Consider the following 13,375-nt stretch of genomic DNA (forward strand, 5'->3'; position numbering starts at 1 on the left):
CAGTGCTGCCGAGTGGTAAAACGGCACACAAGCCGAGGACAGGCCATTTTGGAGGAAAGACGGGAACGAATCTCATTACTTTAGTTGATGCGTACCTAAAAAAGCACCTGCCGAAACCCGGGATCGAACCAGGGACCTTTAGATCTTCAGTCTAACGCTCTCCCAACTGAGCTATTTCGGCCTCCTGAGTGCCCGGTGGCCAATGGCCTTCCACGGGAGGGGTACAAACTGTAGTACAGCACTTCTCCCAAAGTACTATCTGGAGCTACCAAGAGCTGAGGAGCCACAAGCATGGAGCTGGGCAGTCACACGTGTCTTCCTGACCCTTGCTTGGGTAGTACACAAGATTGTAATATACACCCAATGACGGTCATGGTTTTTCCTTTGGAGAAGTTCTCCCGCTAAGGCTTAAGGAGTAGAATAGTTCTGTTTGGAAAAGTACACTACCTTGCCGACTAGGTTGTCAGGATGGCCGAGCTGTCTAAGGCGCTGCGTTCAGGTCGCAGTCTCCTCTGGAGGCGTGGGTTCGAATCCCACTTCTGACAGTGGACTGAAGCGCGGGCTTTGTCTTTCTCTTTACTTAACTATCTCCTTTCTAGGAGGTTGCCGAGTAGAAGAGCGTAGAAAAACAGAATTTGATAGCGCAGGTTCTTTCAGGGAATCTCCAGAGCAAGGGTGTTCTTTTCTGAGCCTCACCAAACCCTTATTCAAAGAGCTTCTAAAATCCCACCACCTCCAAGAAACCCTACTATCGTTCTGATGGACTGTAAGCTGAATTTTTAAATTCCTCTTAGCTGCCATGCAACGCCTGGCCTTTGCCGTAAATTGCCTAAGCTCTCAAAACTCCAAACATCTGAGCTGTATCCTCAATGTTCCTGGCGCTTTTACGCACTGGTGAAGCCTCATGGGGCAGGGGTTTATCTTTCACTGCAGCCAGACGTGACTGCTCCTGTCTGCTGCCGTCTGATGGATGATGCCAGCGTGCCTGCGTGCATTACACATTTCTTTAATTTCAAGGACCGGTGAAGGCAGACTGAAGAATGGTGCCCATGAGCAATATTGTTTAGGCCAGCTGGGCAATGCTAGTTAGCTGCTTTCTTCCACCATACCAGTTTGCTCCTGGAACTGCAGCTCAGCTCCAACCAGGCCAGTGCTGCCGAGTGGTAAAACGGCACACAAGCCGAGGACAGGCCATTTTGGAGGAAAGACGGGAACGAATCTCATTACTTTAGTTGATGCGTACCTAAAAAAGCACCTGCCGAAACCCGGGATCGAACCAGGGACCTTTAGATCTTCAGTCTAACGCTCTCCCAACTGAGCTATTTCGGCCTCCTGAGTGCCCGGTGGCCAATGGCCTTCCACGGGAGGGGTACAAACTGTAGTACAGCACTTCTCCCAAAGTACTATCTGGAGCTACCAAGAGCTGAGGAGCCACAAGCATGGAGCTGGGCAGTCACACGTGTCTTCCTGACCCTTGCTTGGGTAGTACACAAGATTGTAATATACACCCAATGACGGTCATGGTTTTTCCTTTGGAGAAGTTCTCCCGCTAAGGCTTAAGGAGTAGAATAGTTCTGTTTGGAAAAGTACACTACCTTGCCTACTAGGTTGTCAGGATGGCCGAGCGGTCTAAGGCGCTGCGTTCAGGTCGCAGTCTCCTCTGGAGGCGTGGGTTCGAATCCCACTTCTGACAGTGGACTGAAGCGCGGGCTTTGTCTTTCTCTTTACTTAACTATCTCCTTTCTAGGAGGTTGCCGAGTAGAAGAGCGTAGAAAAACAGAATTTGATAGCGCAGGTTCTTTCAGGGAATCTCCAGAGCAAGGGTGTTCTTTTCTGAGCCTCACCAAACCCTTATTCAAAGAGCTTCTAAAATCCCACCACCTCCAAGAAACCCTACATCGTTCTGATGGACTGTAAGCTGAATTTTTAAATTCCTCTTCGCTGCCATGCAACGCCTGGCCTTTGCCGTAAATTGCCTAAGCTCTCAAAACTCCAAACATCTGAGCTGTATCCTCAATGTTCCTGGCGCTTTTACGCACTGGTGAAGCCTCATGGGGGCAGGGGTTTATCTTTCACTGCAGCCAGACGTGACTGCTCCTGTCTGCTGCCGTCTGATGGATGATGCCAGCGTGCCTGCGTGCATTACACATTTCTTCAATTTCAAGGACCGGTGAAGGCAGACTGAAGAATGGTGCCCATGAGCAATATTGTTTAGGCCAGCTGGGCAATGCTAGTTAGCTGCTTTCTTCCACCATACCAGTTTGCTCCTGGAACTGCAGCTCAGCTCCAACCAGGCCAGTGCTGCCGAGTGGTAAAACGGCACACAAGCCGAGGACAGGCCATTTTGGAGGAAAGACGGGAACGAATCTCATTACTTTAGTTGATGCGTACCTAAAAAAGCACCTGCCGAAACCCGGGATCGAACCAGGGACCTTTAGATCTTCAGTCTAACGCTCTCCCAACTGAGCTATTTCGGCCTCCTGAGTGCCCGGTGGCCAATGGCCTTCCACGGGAGGGGTACAAACTGTAGTACAGCACTTCTCCCAAAGTACTATCTGGAGCTACCAAGAGCTGAGGAGCCACAAGCATGGAGCTGGGCAGTCACACGTGTCTTCCTGACCCTTGCTTGGGTAGTACACAAGATTGTAATATACACCCAATGACGGTCATGGTTTTTCCTTTGGAGAAGTTCTCCCGCTAAGGCTTAAGGAGTAGAATAGTTCTGTTTGGAAAAGTACACTACCTTGCCTGACAGGTTGTCAGGATGGCCGAGCGGTCTAAGGCGCTGCGTTCAGGTCGCAGTCTCCTCTGGAGGCGTGGGTTCGAATCCCACTTCTGACAGTGTTACTGAAGCGCGGGCTTTGTCTTTCTCTTTACTTAACTATCTCCTTTCTAGGAGGTTGCCGAGTAGAAGAGCGTAGAAAAACAGAATTTGATAGCGCAGGTTCTTTCAGGGAATCTCCAGAGCAAGGGTGTTCTTTTCTGAGCCTCACCAAACCCTTATTCAAAGAGCTTCTAAAATCCCACCACCTCCAAGAAACCCTACATCGTTCTGATGGACTGTAAGCTGAATTTTTAAATTCCTCTTAGCTGCCATGCAACGCCTGGCCTTTGCCGTAAATTGCCTAAGCTCTCAAAACTCCAAACATCTGAAGCTGTATCCTCAATGTTCCTGGCGCTTTTACGCACTGGTGAAGCCTCATGGGGGCAGGGGTTTATCTTTCACTGCAGCCAGACGTGACTGCTCCTGTCTGCTGCCGTCTGATGGATGATGCCAGCGTGCCTGCGTGCATTACACATTTCTTTCAATTTCAAGGACCGGTGAAGGCAGACTGAAGAATGGTGCCCATGAGCAATATTGTTTAGGCCAGCTGGGCAATGCTAGTTAGCTGCTTTCTTCCACCATACCAGTTTGCTCCTGGAACTGCAGCTCAGCTCCAACCAGGCCAGTGCTGCCGAGTGGTAAAACGGCACACAAGCCGAGGACAGGCCATTTTGGAGGAAAGACGGGAACGAATCTCATTACTTTAGTTGATGCGTACCTAAAAAAGCAGCTGCCGAAACCCGGGATCGAACCAGGGACCTTTAGATCTTCAGTCTAACGCTCTCCCAACTGAGCTATTTCGGCCTCCTGAGTGCACGGTGGCCAATGGCCTTCCACGGGAGGGGTACAAACTGTAGTACAGCACTTCTCCCAAAGTACTATCTGGAGCTACCAAGAGCTGAGGAGCCACAAGCATGGAGCTGGGCAGTCACACGTGTCTTCCTGACCCTTGCTTGGGTAGTACACAAGATTGTAATATACACCCAATGACGGTCATGGTTTTTCCTTTGGAGAAGTTCTCCCGCTAAGGCTTAAGGAGTAGAATAGTTCTGTTTGGAAAAGTACACTACCTTGCCGACAGGTTGTCAGGATGGCCGAGCGGTCTAAGGCGCTGCGTTCAGGTCGCAGTCTCCTCTGGAGGCGTGGGTTCGAATCCCACTTCTGACAGTGGACTGAAGCGCGGGCTTTGTCTTTCTCTTTACTTAACTATCTCCTTTCTAGGAGGTTGCCGAGTAGAAGAGCGTAGAAAAACAGAATTTGATAGCGCAGGTTCTTTCAGGGAATCTCCAGAGCAAGGGTGTTCTTTTCTGAGCCTCACCAAACCCTTATTCAAAGAGCTTCTAAAATCCCACCACCTCCAAGAAACCCTACATCGTTCTGATGGACTGTAAGCTGAATTTTTAAATTCCTCTTCGCTGCCATGCAACGCCTGGCCTTTGCCGTAAATTGCCTAAGCTCTCAAAACTCCAAACATCTGAGCTGTATCCTCAATGTTCCTGGCGCTTTTACGCACTGGTGAAGCCTCATGGGGGCAGGGGTTTATCTTTCACTGCAGCCAGACGTGACTGCTCCTGTCTGCTGCCGTCTGATGGATGATGCCAGCGTGCCTGCGTGCATTACACATTTCTTCAATTTCAAGGACCGGTGAAGGCAGACTGAAGAATGGTGCCCATGAGCAATATTGTTTAGGCCAGCTGGGCAATGCTAGTTAGCTGCTTTCTTCCACCATACCAGTTTGCTCCTGGAACTGCAGCTCAGCTCCAACCAGGCCAGTGCTGCCAAGTGGTAAAACGGCACACAAGCCGAGGACAGGCCATTTTGGAGGAAAGACGGGAACGAATCTCATTACTTTAGTTGATGCGTACCTAAAAAAAGCACCTGCCGAAACCCGGGATCGAACCAGGGACCTTTAGATCTTCAGTCTAACGCTCTCCCAACCGAGCTATTTCGGCCTCCTGAGTGCACGGTGGCCAATGGCCTTCCACGGGAGGGGTACAAACTGTAGTACAGCACTTCTCCCAAAGTACTATCTGGAGCTACCAAGAGCTGAGGAGCCACAAGCATGGAGCTGGGCAGTCACACGTGTCTTCCTGACCCTTGCTTGGGTAGTACACAAGATTGTAATATACACCCAATGACGGTCATGGTTTTTCCTTTGGAGAAGTTCTCCCGCTAAGGCTTAAGGAGTAGAATAGTTCTGTTTGGAAAAGTACACTACTTTGCCGACAGCATGTCAGGATGGCCGAGCGGTCTAAGGCGCTGCGTTCAGGTCGCAGTCTCCTCTGGAGGCGTGGGTTCGAATCCCACTTCTGACAGTGGACTGAAGCGCGGGCTTTGTCTTTCTCTTTACTTAACTATCTCCTTTCTAGGAGGTTGCCGAGTAGAAGAGCGTAGAAAAACAGAATTTGATAGCGCAGGTTCTTTCAGGGAATCTCCAGAGCAAGGGTGTTCTTTCTGAGCCTCACCAAACCCTTATTCAAAGAGCTTCTAAAATCCCACCACCTCCAAGAAACCCTACATCGTTCTGATGGACTGTAAGCTGAATTTTTAAATTCCTCTTCGCTGCCATGCAACGCCTGGCCTTTGCCGTAAATTGCCTAAGCTCTCAAAACTCCAAACATCTGAGCTGTATCCTCAATGTTCCTGGCGCTTTTACGCACTGGTGAAGCCTCATGGGGGCAGGGGTTTATCTTTCACTGCAGCCAGACGTGACTGCTCCTGTCTGCTGCCGTCTGATGGATGATGCCAGCGTGCCTGCGTGCATTACACATTTCTTCAATTTCAAGGACCGGTGAAGGCAGACTGAAGAATGGTGCCCATGAGCAATATTGTTTAGGCCAGCTGGGCAATGCTAGTTAGCTGCTTTCTTCCACCATACCAGTTTGCTCCTGGAACTGCAGCTCAGCTCCAACCAGGCCAGTGCTGCCGAGTGGTAAAACGGCACACAAGCCGAGGACAGGCCATTTTGGAGGAAAGACGGGAACGAATCTCATTACTTTAGTTGATGCGTACCTAAAAAAGCACCTGCCGAAACCCGGGATCGATCCAGGGACCTTTAGATCTTCAGTCTAACGCTCTCCCAACTGAGCTATTTCGGCCTCCTGAGTGCCCGGTGGCCAATGGCCTTCCACGGGAGGGGTACAAACTGTAGTACAGCACTTCTCCCAAAGTACTATCTGGAGCTACCAAGAGCTGAGGAGCCACAAGCATGGAGCTGGGCAGTCACACGTGTCTTCCTGACCCTTGCTTGGGTAGTACACAAGATTGTAATATACACCCAATGACGGTCATGGTTTTTCCTTTGGAGAAGTTCTCCCGCTAAGGCTTAAGGAGTAGAATAGTTCTGTTTGGAAAAGTACACTACCTTGCCGACAGGTTGTCAGGATGGCCGAGCGGTCTAAGGCGCTGCGTTCAGGTCGCAGTCTCCTCTGGAGGCGTGGGTTCGAATCCCACTTCTGACAGTGGACTGAAGCGCGGGCTTTGTCTTTCTCTTTACTTAACTATCTCCTTTCTAGGAGGTTGCCGAGTAGAAGAGCGTAGAAAAACAGAATTTGATAGCGCAGGTTCTTTCAGGGAATCTCCAGAGCAAGGGTCTTCTTTTCTGAGCCTCACCAAACCCTTATTCAAAGAGCGTTCTAAAATCCCACCACCTCCAAGAAACCCAACATCGTTCTGATGGACTGTAAGCTGAATTTTTAAATTCCTCTTCGCTGCCATGCAACGCCTGGCCTTTGCCGTAAATTGCCTAAGCTCTCAAAACTCCAAACATCTGAGCTGTATCCTCAATGTTCCTGGCGCTTTTACGCACTGGTGAAGCCTCATGGGGGCAGGGGTTTATCTTTCACTGCAGCCAGACGTGACTGCTCCTGTCTGCTGCCGTCTGATGGATGATGCCAGCGTGCCTGCGTGCATTACACATTTCTTCAATTTCAAGGACCGGTGAAGGCAGACTGAAGACTGGTGCCCATGAGCAATATTGTTTAGGCCAGCTGGGCAATGCTAGTTAGCTGCTTTCTTCCACCATACCAGTTTGCTCCTGGAACTGCAGCTCAGCTCCAACCAGGCCAGTGCTGCCGAGTGGTAAAACGGCACACAAGCCGAGGACAGGCCATTTTGGAGGAAAGACGGGAACGAATCTCATTACTTTAGTGGATGCGTACCTAAAAAAGCACCTGCCGAAACCCGGAATCGAACCAGGGACCTTTAGATCTTCAGTCTAACGCTCTCCCAACTGAGCTATTTCGGCCTCCTGAGTGCCCGGTGGCCAATGGCCTTCCACGGGAGGGGTACAAACTGTAGTACAGCACTTCTCCCAAAGTACTATCTGGAGCTACCAAGAGCTGAGGAGCCACAAGCATGGAGCTGGGCAGTCACACGTGTCTTCCTGACCCTTGCTTGGGTAGTACACAAGATTGTAATATACACCCAATGACGGTCATGGTTTTTCCTTTGGAGAAGTTCTCCCGCTAAGGCTTAAGGAGTAGAATAGTTCTGTTTGGAAAAGTACACTACCTTGCCGACAGGTTGTCAGGATGGCCGAGCGGTCTAAGGCGCTGCGTTCAGGTCGCAGTCTCCTCTGGAGGCGTGGGTTCGAATCCCGCTTCTGACAGAGGACTGAAGCGCGGGCTTTGTCTTTCTCTTTACTTAACTATCTCCTTTCTAGGAGGTTGCCGAGTAGAAGAGCGTAGAAAAACAGAATTTGATAGCGCAGGTTCTTTCAGGGAATCTCCAGAGCAAGGGTCTTCTTTTCTGAGCCTCACCAAACCCTTATTCAAAGAGCTTCTAAAATCCCACCACCTCCAAGAAACCCTACATCGTTCTGATGGACTGTAAGCTGAATTTTTAAATTCCTCTTCGCTGCCATGCAACGCCTGGCCTTTGCCGTAAATTGCCTAAGCTCTCAAAACTCCAAACATCTGAGCTGTATCCTCAATGTTCCTGGCGCTTTTTACGCACTGGTGAAGCCTCATGGGGGCAGGGGTTTATCTTTCACTGCAGCCAGACGTGACTGCTCCTGTCTGCTGCCGTCTGATGGATGATGCCAGCGTGCCTGCGTGCATTACACATTTCTTCAATTTCAAGGACCGGTGAAGGCAGACTGAAGAATGGTGCCCATGAGCAATATTGTTTAGGCCAGCTGGGCAATGCTAGTTAGCTGCTTTCTTCCACCATACCAGTTTGCTCCTGGAACTGCAGCTCAGCTCCAACCAGGCCAGTGCTGCCGAGTGGTAAACGGCACACAAGCCGAGGACAGGCCATTTTGGAGGAAAGACGGGAACGAATCTCATTACTTTAGTTGATGCGTACCTAAAAAAGCACCTGCCGAAACCCGGGAATCGAACCAGGGACCTTTAGATCTTCAGTCTAACGCTCTCCCAACTGAGCTATTTCGGCCTCCTGAGTGCCCGGTGGCCAATGGCCTTCCACGGGAGGGTACAAACTGTAGTACAGCACTTCTCCCAAAGTACTATCTGGAGCTACCAAGAGCTGAGGAGCCACAAGCATGGAGCTGGGCAGTCACACGTGTCTTCCTGACCCTTGCTTGGGTAGTACACAAGATTGTAATATACACCCAATGACGGTCATGGTTTTTCCTTTGGAGAAGTTCTCCCGCTAAGGCTTAAGGAGTAGAATAGTTCTGTTTGGAAAAGTACACTACCTTGCCGACAGGTTGTCAGGATGGCCGAGCGGTCTAAGGCGCTGCGTTCAGGTCGCAGTCTCCTCTGGAGGCGTGGGTTCGAATCCCACTTCTGACAGTGGACTGAAGCGCGGGCTTTGTCTTTCTCTTTACTTAACTATCTCCTTTCTAGGAGGTTGCCGAGTAGAAGAGCGTAGAAAAACAGAATTTGATAGCGCAGGTTCTTTCAGGGAATCTCCAGAGCAAGGGTGTTCTTTTCTGAGCCTCACCAAACCCTTATTCAAAGAGCTTCTAAAATCCCACCACCTCCAAGAAACCCTACATCGTTCTGATGGACTGTAAGCTGAATTTTTAAATTCCTCTTCGCTGCCATGCAACGCCTGGCCTTTGCCGTAAATTGCCTAAGCTCTCAAAACTCCAAACATCTGAGCTGTATCCTCAATGTTCCTGGCGCTTTTACGCACTGGTGAAGCCTCATGGGGGCAGGGGTTTATCTTTCACTGCAGCCAGACGTGACTGCTCCTGTCTGCTGCCGTCTGATGGATGATGCCAGCGTGCCTGCGTGCATTACACATTTCTTCAATTTCAAGGACCGGTGAAGGCAGACTGAAGAATGGTGCCCATGAGCAATATTGTTTAGGCCAGCTGGGCAATGCTAGTTAGCTGCTTTCTTCCACCATACCAGTTTGCTCCTGGAACTGCAGCTCAGCTCCAACCAGGCCAGTGCTGCCGAGTGGTAAAACGGCACACAAGCCGAGGACAGGCCATTTTGGAGGAAAGACGGGAACGAATCTCATTACTTTAGTTGATGCGTACCTAAAAAAGCACCTGCCGAAACCCGGGATCGAACCAGGGACCTTTAGATCTTCAGTCTAACGCTCTCCCAACTGAGCTATTTCGGCCTCCTGAGTGCCCGGTGGCCAATGGCCTTCCACGGGAGGGGTACAAACTGTAGTACAGCACTTCTCCCAAAGTACTATCTGGAGCTACCAAGAGCTGAGGAGCCACAAGCATGGAGCTGGGCAGTCACACGTGTCTTCCTGACCCTTGCTTGGGTAGTACACAAGATTGTAATATACACCCAATGACGGTCATGGTTTTTTCCTTTGGAGAAGTTCTCCCGCTAAGGCTTAAGGAGTAGAATAGTTCTGTTTGGAAAAGTACACTACTTGCCGACAGCATGTCAGGATGGCCGAGCGGTCTAAGGCGCTGCGTTCAGGTCGCAGTCTCCTCTGGAGGCGTGGGTTCGAATCCCACTTCTGACAGTGTACTGAAGCGCGGGCTTTGTCTTTCTCTTTACTTAACTATCTCCTTTCTAGGAGGTTGCCGAGTAGAAGAGCGTAGAAAAACAGAATTTGATAGCGCAGGTTCTTTCAGGGAATCTCCAGAGCAAGGGTCTTCTTTTCTGAGCCTCACCAAACCCTTATTCAAAGAGCTTCTAAAATCCCACCACCTCCAAGAAACCCTACATCGTTCTGATGGACTGTAAGCTGAATTTTTAAATTCCTCTTCGCTGCCATGCAACGCCTGGCCTTTGCCGTAAATTGCCTAAGCTCTCAAAACTCCAAACATCTGAGCTGTATCCTCAATGTTCCTGGCGCTTTTACGCACTGGTGAAGCCTCATGGGGGCAGGGGTTTATCTTTCACTGCAGCCAGACGTGACTGCTCCTGTCTGCTGCCGTCTGATGGATGATGCCAGCGTGCCTGCGTGCATTACACATTTCTTCAATTTCAAGGACCGGTGAAGGCAGACTGAAGAATGGTGCCCATGAGCAATATTGTTTAGGCCAGCTGGGCAATGCTAGTTAGCTGCTTTCTTCCACCATACCAGTTTGCTCCTGGAACTGCAGCTCAGCTCCAACCAGGCCAGTGCTGCCGAGTGGTAAAACGGCACACAAGCCGAGGACAGGCCATTTTGGAGGAAAGACGGGAACGAATCTCATTACTTTAGTTGATGCGTACCTAAAAAAGCACCTGCCGAAACCCGGGATCGAACCAGGGACCTTTAGATCTTCAGTCTAACGCTCTCCCAACTGAGCTATTTCGGCCTCCTGAGTGCCCGGTGGCCAATGGCCTTCCACGGGAGGGGTACAAACTGTAGTACAGCACTTCTCCCAAAGTACTATCTGGAGCTACCAAGAGCTGAGGAGCCACAAGCATGGAGCTGGGCAGTCACACGTGTCTTCCTGACCCTTGCTTGGGTAGTACACAAGATTGTAATATACACCCAATGACGGTCATGGTTTTTCCTTTGGAGAAGTTCTCCCGCTAAGGCTTAAGGAGTAGAATAGTTCTGTTTGGAAAAGTACACTACCTTGCCGACAGGTTGTCAGGATGGCCGAGCGGTCTAAGGCGCTGCGTTCAGGTCGCAGTCTCCTCTGGAGGCGTGGGTTCGAATCCCACTTCTGACAGTGGACTGAAGCGCGGGCTTTGTCTTTCTCTTTACTTAACTATCTCCTTTCTAGGAGGTTGCCGAGTAGAAGAGCGTAGAAAAACAGAATTTGATAGCGCAGGTTCTTTCAGGGAATCTCCAGAGCAAGGGTGTTCTTTTCTGAGCCTCACCAAACCCTTATTCAAAGAGCTTCTAAAATCCCACCACCTCCAAGAAACCCTACATCGTTCTGATGGACTGTAAGCTGAATTTTTAAATTCCTCTTAGCTGCCATGCAACGCCTGGCCTTTGCCGTAAATTGCCTAAGCTCTCAAAACTCCAAACATCTGAGCTGTATCCTCAATGTTCCTGGCGCTTTTACGCACTGGTGAAGCCTCATGGGGGCAGGGGGTTTATCTTTCACTGCAGCCAGACGTGACTGCTCCTGTCTGCTGCCGTCTGATGGATGATGCCAGCGTGCCTGCGTGCATTACACATTTCTTCAATTTCAAGGACCGGTGAAGGCAGACTGAAGAATGGTGCCCATGAGCAATATTGTTTAGGCCAGCTGGGCAATGCTAGTTAGCTGCTTTCTTCCACCATACCAGTTTGCTCCTGGAACTGCAGCTCAGCTCCAACCAGGCCAGTGCTGCCGAGTGGTAAAACGGCACACAAGCCGAGGACAGGCCATTTTGGAGGAAAGACGGGAACGAATCTCATTACTTTAGTTGATGCGTACCTAAAAAAGCACCTGCCGAAACCCGGGATCGAACCAGGGACCTTTAGATCTTCAGTCTAACGCTCTCCCAACTGAGCTATTTCGGCCTCCTGAGTGCCCGGTGGCCAATGGCCTTCCACGGGAGGGGTACAAACTGTAGTACAGCACTTCTCCCAAAGTACTATCTGGAGCTACCAAGAGCTGAGGAGCCACAAGCATGGAGCTGGGCAGTCACACGTGTCTTCCTGACCCTTGCTTGGGTAGTACACAAGATTGTAATATACACCCAATGACGGTCATGGTTTTTCCTTTGGAGAAGTTCTCCCGCTAAGGCTTAAGGAGTAGAATAGTTCTGTTTGGAAAAGTACACTAGCTTGCCGACAGGTTGTCAGGATGGCCGAGCGGTCTAAGGCGCTGCGTTCAGGTCGCTGTCTCCTCTGGAGGCGTGGGTTCGAATCCCACTTCTGACAGTGGACTGAAGCGCGGGCTTTGTCTTTCTCTTTACTTAACTATCTCCTTTCTAGGAGGTTGCCGAGTAGAAGAGCGTAGAAAAACAGAATTTGATAGCGCAGGTTCTTTCAGGGAATCTCCAGAGCAAGGGTGTTCTTTTCTGAGCCTCACCAAACCCTTATTCAAAGAGCTTCTAAAATCCCACCACCCCAAGAAACCCTACATCGTTCTGATGGACTGTAAGCTGAATTTTTAAATTCCTCTTCGCTGCCATGCAACGCCTGGCCTTTGCCGTAAATTGCCTAAGCTCTCAAAACTCCAAACATCTGAGCTGTATCCTCAATGTTCCTGGCGCTTTTACGCACTGGTGAAGCCTCATGGGGGCAGGGGTTTATCTTTCACTGCAGCCAGACGTGACTGCTCCTGTCTGCTGCCGTCTGATGGATGATGCCAGCGTGCCTGCGTGCATTACACATTTCTTCAATTTCAAGGACCGGTGAAGGCAGACTGAAGAATGGTGCCCATGAGCAATATTGTTTAGGCCAGCTGGGCAATGCTAGTTAGCTGCTTTCTTCCACCATACCAGTTTGCTCCTGGAACTGCAGCTCAGCTCCAACCAGGCCAGTGCTGCCGAGTGGTAAAACGGCACACAAGCCGAGGACAGGCCATTTTGGAGGAAAGACGGGAACGAATCTCATTACTTAGTTGATGCGTACCTAAAAAAGCACCTGCCGAAACCCGGGATCGAACCAGGGACCTTTAGATCTTCAGTCTAACGCTCTCCCAACTGAGCTATTTCGGCCTCCTGAGTGCCCGGTGGCCAATGGCCTTCCACGGGAGGGGTACAAACTGTAGTACAGCACTTCTCCCAAAGTACTATCTGGAGCTACCAAGAGCTGAGGAGCCACAAGCATGGAGCTGGGCAGTCACACGTGTCTTCCTGACCCTTGCTTGGGTAGTACACAAGATTGTAATATACACCCAATGACGGTCATGGTTTTTCCTTTGGAGAAGTTCTCCCGCTAAGGCTTAAGGAGTAGAATAGTTCTGTTTGGAAAAGTACACTACCTTGCCGACAGGTTGTCAGGATGGCCGAGCGGTCTAAGGCGCTGCGTTCAGGTCGCAGTCTCCTCTGGAGGCGTGGGTTCGAATCCCACTTCTGACAGTGGACTGAAGCACGGGCTTTGTCTTTCTCTTTACTTAACTATCTCCTTTCTAGGAGGTTGCCGAGTAGAAGAGCGTAGAAAAACAGAATTTGATAGCGCAGGTTCTTTCAGGGAATCTCCAGAGCAAGGGTGTTCTTTTCTGAGCCTCACCAAACCCTTATTCAAAGAGCTTCTAAAATCCCACCACCTCCAAGAAAACCCTACATC

The 13,375-nt window shown here is 50.2% G+C and overlaps 18 non-coding genes across 18 annotated transcripts; 9 read left to right on the forward strand and 9 right to left on the reverse strand.

Annotated features, from left to right (window-relative positions):
• Nucleotides 1-108: 108 nt before the first annotated feature.
• TRNAF-GAA (transfer RNA phenylalanine (anticodon GAA)) lies at nt 109-181 on the reverse strand. The gene has a single exon. It is a non-coding gene; the product is annotated as a tRNA-Phe (tRNA).
• A 1,075-nt stretch (nt 182-1,256) lies between these two features.
• Nucleotides 1,257-1,329, reverse strand: TRNAF-GAA (transfer RNA phenylalanine (anticodon GAA)). The gene has a single exon. It is a non-coding gene; the product is annotated as a tRNA-Phe (tRNA).
• Nucleotides 1,330-1,610: 281 nt separating this feature from the next.
• Nucleotides 1,611-1,693, forward strand: TRNAL-CAG (transfer RNA leucine (anticodon CAG)). Its single transcript has one exon. It is a non-coding gene; the product is annotated as a tRNA-Leu (tRNA).
• A 711-nt stretch (nt 1,694-2,404) lies between these two features.
• Nucleotides 2,405-2,477, reverse strand: TRNAF-GAA (transfer RNA phenylalanine (anticodon GAA)). Its single transcript has one exon. It is a non-coding gene; the product is annotated as a tRNA-Phe (tRNA).
• A 281-nt stretch (nt 2,478-2,758) lies between these two features.
• Nucleotides 2,759-2,841, forward strand: TRNAL-CAG (transfer RNA leucine (anticodon CAG)). The gene has a single exon. It is a non-coding gene; the product is annotated as a tRNA-Leu (tRNA).
• A 714-nt stretch (nt 2,842-3,555) lies between these two features.
• Nucleotides 3,556-3,628, reverse strand: TRNAF-GAA (transfer RNA phenylalanine (anticodon GAA)). The gene has a single exon. It is a non-coding gene; the product is annotated as a tRNA-Phe (tRNA).
• Nucleotides 3,629-3,908: 280 nt separating this feature from the next.
• Nucleotides 3,909-3,991, forward strand: TRNAL-CAG (transfer RNA leucine (anticodon CAG)). Its single transcript has one exon. It is a non-coding gene; the product is annotated as a tRNA-Leu (tRNA).
• Nucleotides 3,992-5,056: 1,065 nt separating this feature from the next.
• Nucleotides 5,057-5,139, forward strand: TRNAL-CAG (transfer RNA leucine (anticodon CAG)). The gene has a single exon. It is a non-coding gene; the product is annotated as a tRNA-Leu (tRNA).
• A 1,063-nt stretch (nt 5,140-6,202) lies between these two features.
• TRNAL-CAG (transfer RNA leucine (anticodon CAG)) lies at nt 6,203-6,285 on the forward strand. Its single transcript has one exon. It is a non-coding gene; the product is annotated as a tRNA-Leu (tRNA).
• Nucleotides 6,286-6,997: 712 nt separating this feature from the next.
• Nucleotides 6,998-7,070, reverse strand: TRNAF-GAA (transfer RNA phenylalanine (anticodon GAA)). Its single transcript has one exon. It is a non-coding gene; the product is annotated as a tRNA-Phe (tRNA).
• Nucleotides 7,071-8,497: 1,427 nt separating this feature from the next.
• TRNAL-CAG (transfer RNA leucine (anticodon CAG)) lies at nt 8,498-8,580 on the forward strand. The gene has a single exon. It is a non-coding gene; the product is annotated as a tRNA-Leu (tRNA).
• Nucleotides 8,581-9,291: 711 nt separating this feature from the next.
• On the reverse strand, nt 9,292-9,364 carry TRNAF-GAA (transfer RNA phenylalanine (anticodon GAA)). The gene has a single exon. It is a non-coding gene; the product is annotated as a tRNA-Phe (tRNA).
• Nucleotides 9,365-9,644: 280 nt separating this feature from the next.
• Nucleotides 9,645-9,727, forward strand: TRNAL-CAG (transfer RNA leucine (anticodon CAG)). Its single transcript has one exon. It is a non-coding gene; the product is annotated as a tRNA-Leu (tRNA).
• A 711-nt stretch (nt 9,728-10,438) lies between these two features.
• On the reverse strand, nt 10,439-10,511 carry TRNAF-GAA (transfer RNA phenylalanine (anticodon GAA)). The gene has a single exon. It is a non-coding gene; the product is annotated as a tRNA-Phe (tRNA).
• Nucleotides 10,512-10,791: 280 nt separating this feature from the next.
• Nucleotides 10,792-10,874, forward strand: TRNAL-CAG (transfer RNA leucine (anticodon CAG)). Its single transcript has one exon. It is a non-coding gene; the product is annotated as a tRNA-Leu (tRNA).
• Nucleotides 10,875-11,586: 712 nt separating this feature from the next.
• Nucleotides 11,587-11,659, reverse strand: TRNAF-GAA (transfer RNA phenylalanine (anticodon GAA)). The gene has a single exon. It is a non-coding gene; the product is annotated as a tRNA-Phe (tRNA).
• A 1,072-nt stretch (nt 11,660-12,731) lies between these two features.
• TRNAF-GAA (transfer RNA phenylalanine (anticodon GAA)) lies at nt 12,732-12,804 on the reverse strand. Its single transcript has one exon. It is a non-coding gene; the product is annotated as a tRNA-Phe (tRNA).
• Nucleotides 12,805-13,084: 280 nt separating this feature from the next.
• On the forward strand, nt 13,085-13,167 carry TRNAL-CAG (transfer RNA leucine (anticodon CAG)). The gene has a single exon. It is a non-coding gene; the product is annotated as a tRNA-Leu (tRNA).
• The last annotated feature ends 208 nt before the right edge of the window (nt 13,168-13,375 follow it).

Source organism: Dendropsophus ebraccatus, chromosome 4 (genome assembly GCF_027789765.1).
Source record: "Dendropsophus ebraccatus isolate aDenEbr1 chromosome 4, aDenEbr1.pat, whole genome shotgun sequence".
NCBI lineage: Eukaryota > Metazoa > Chordata > Amphibia > Anura > Hylidae > Dendropsophus > Dendropsophus ebraccatus.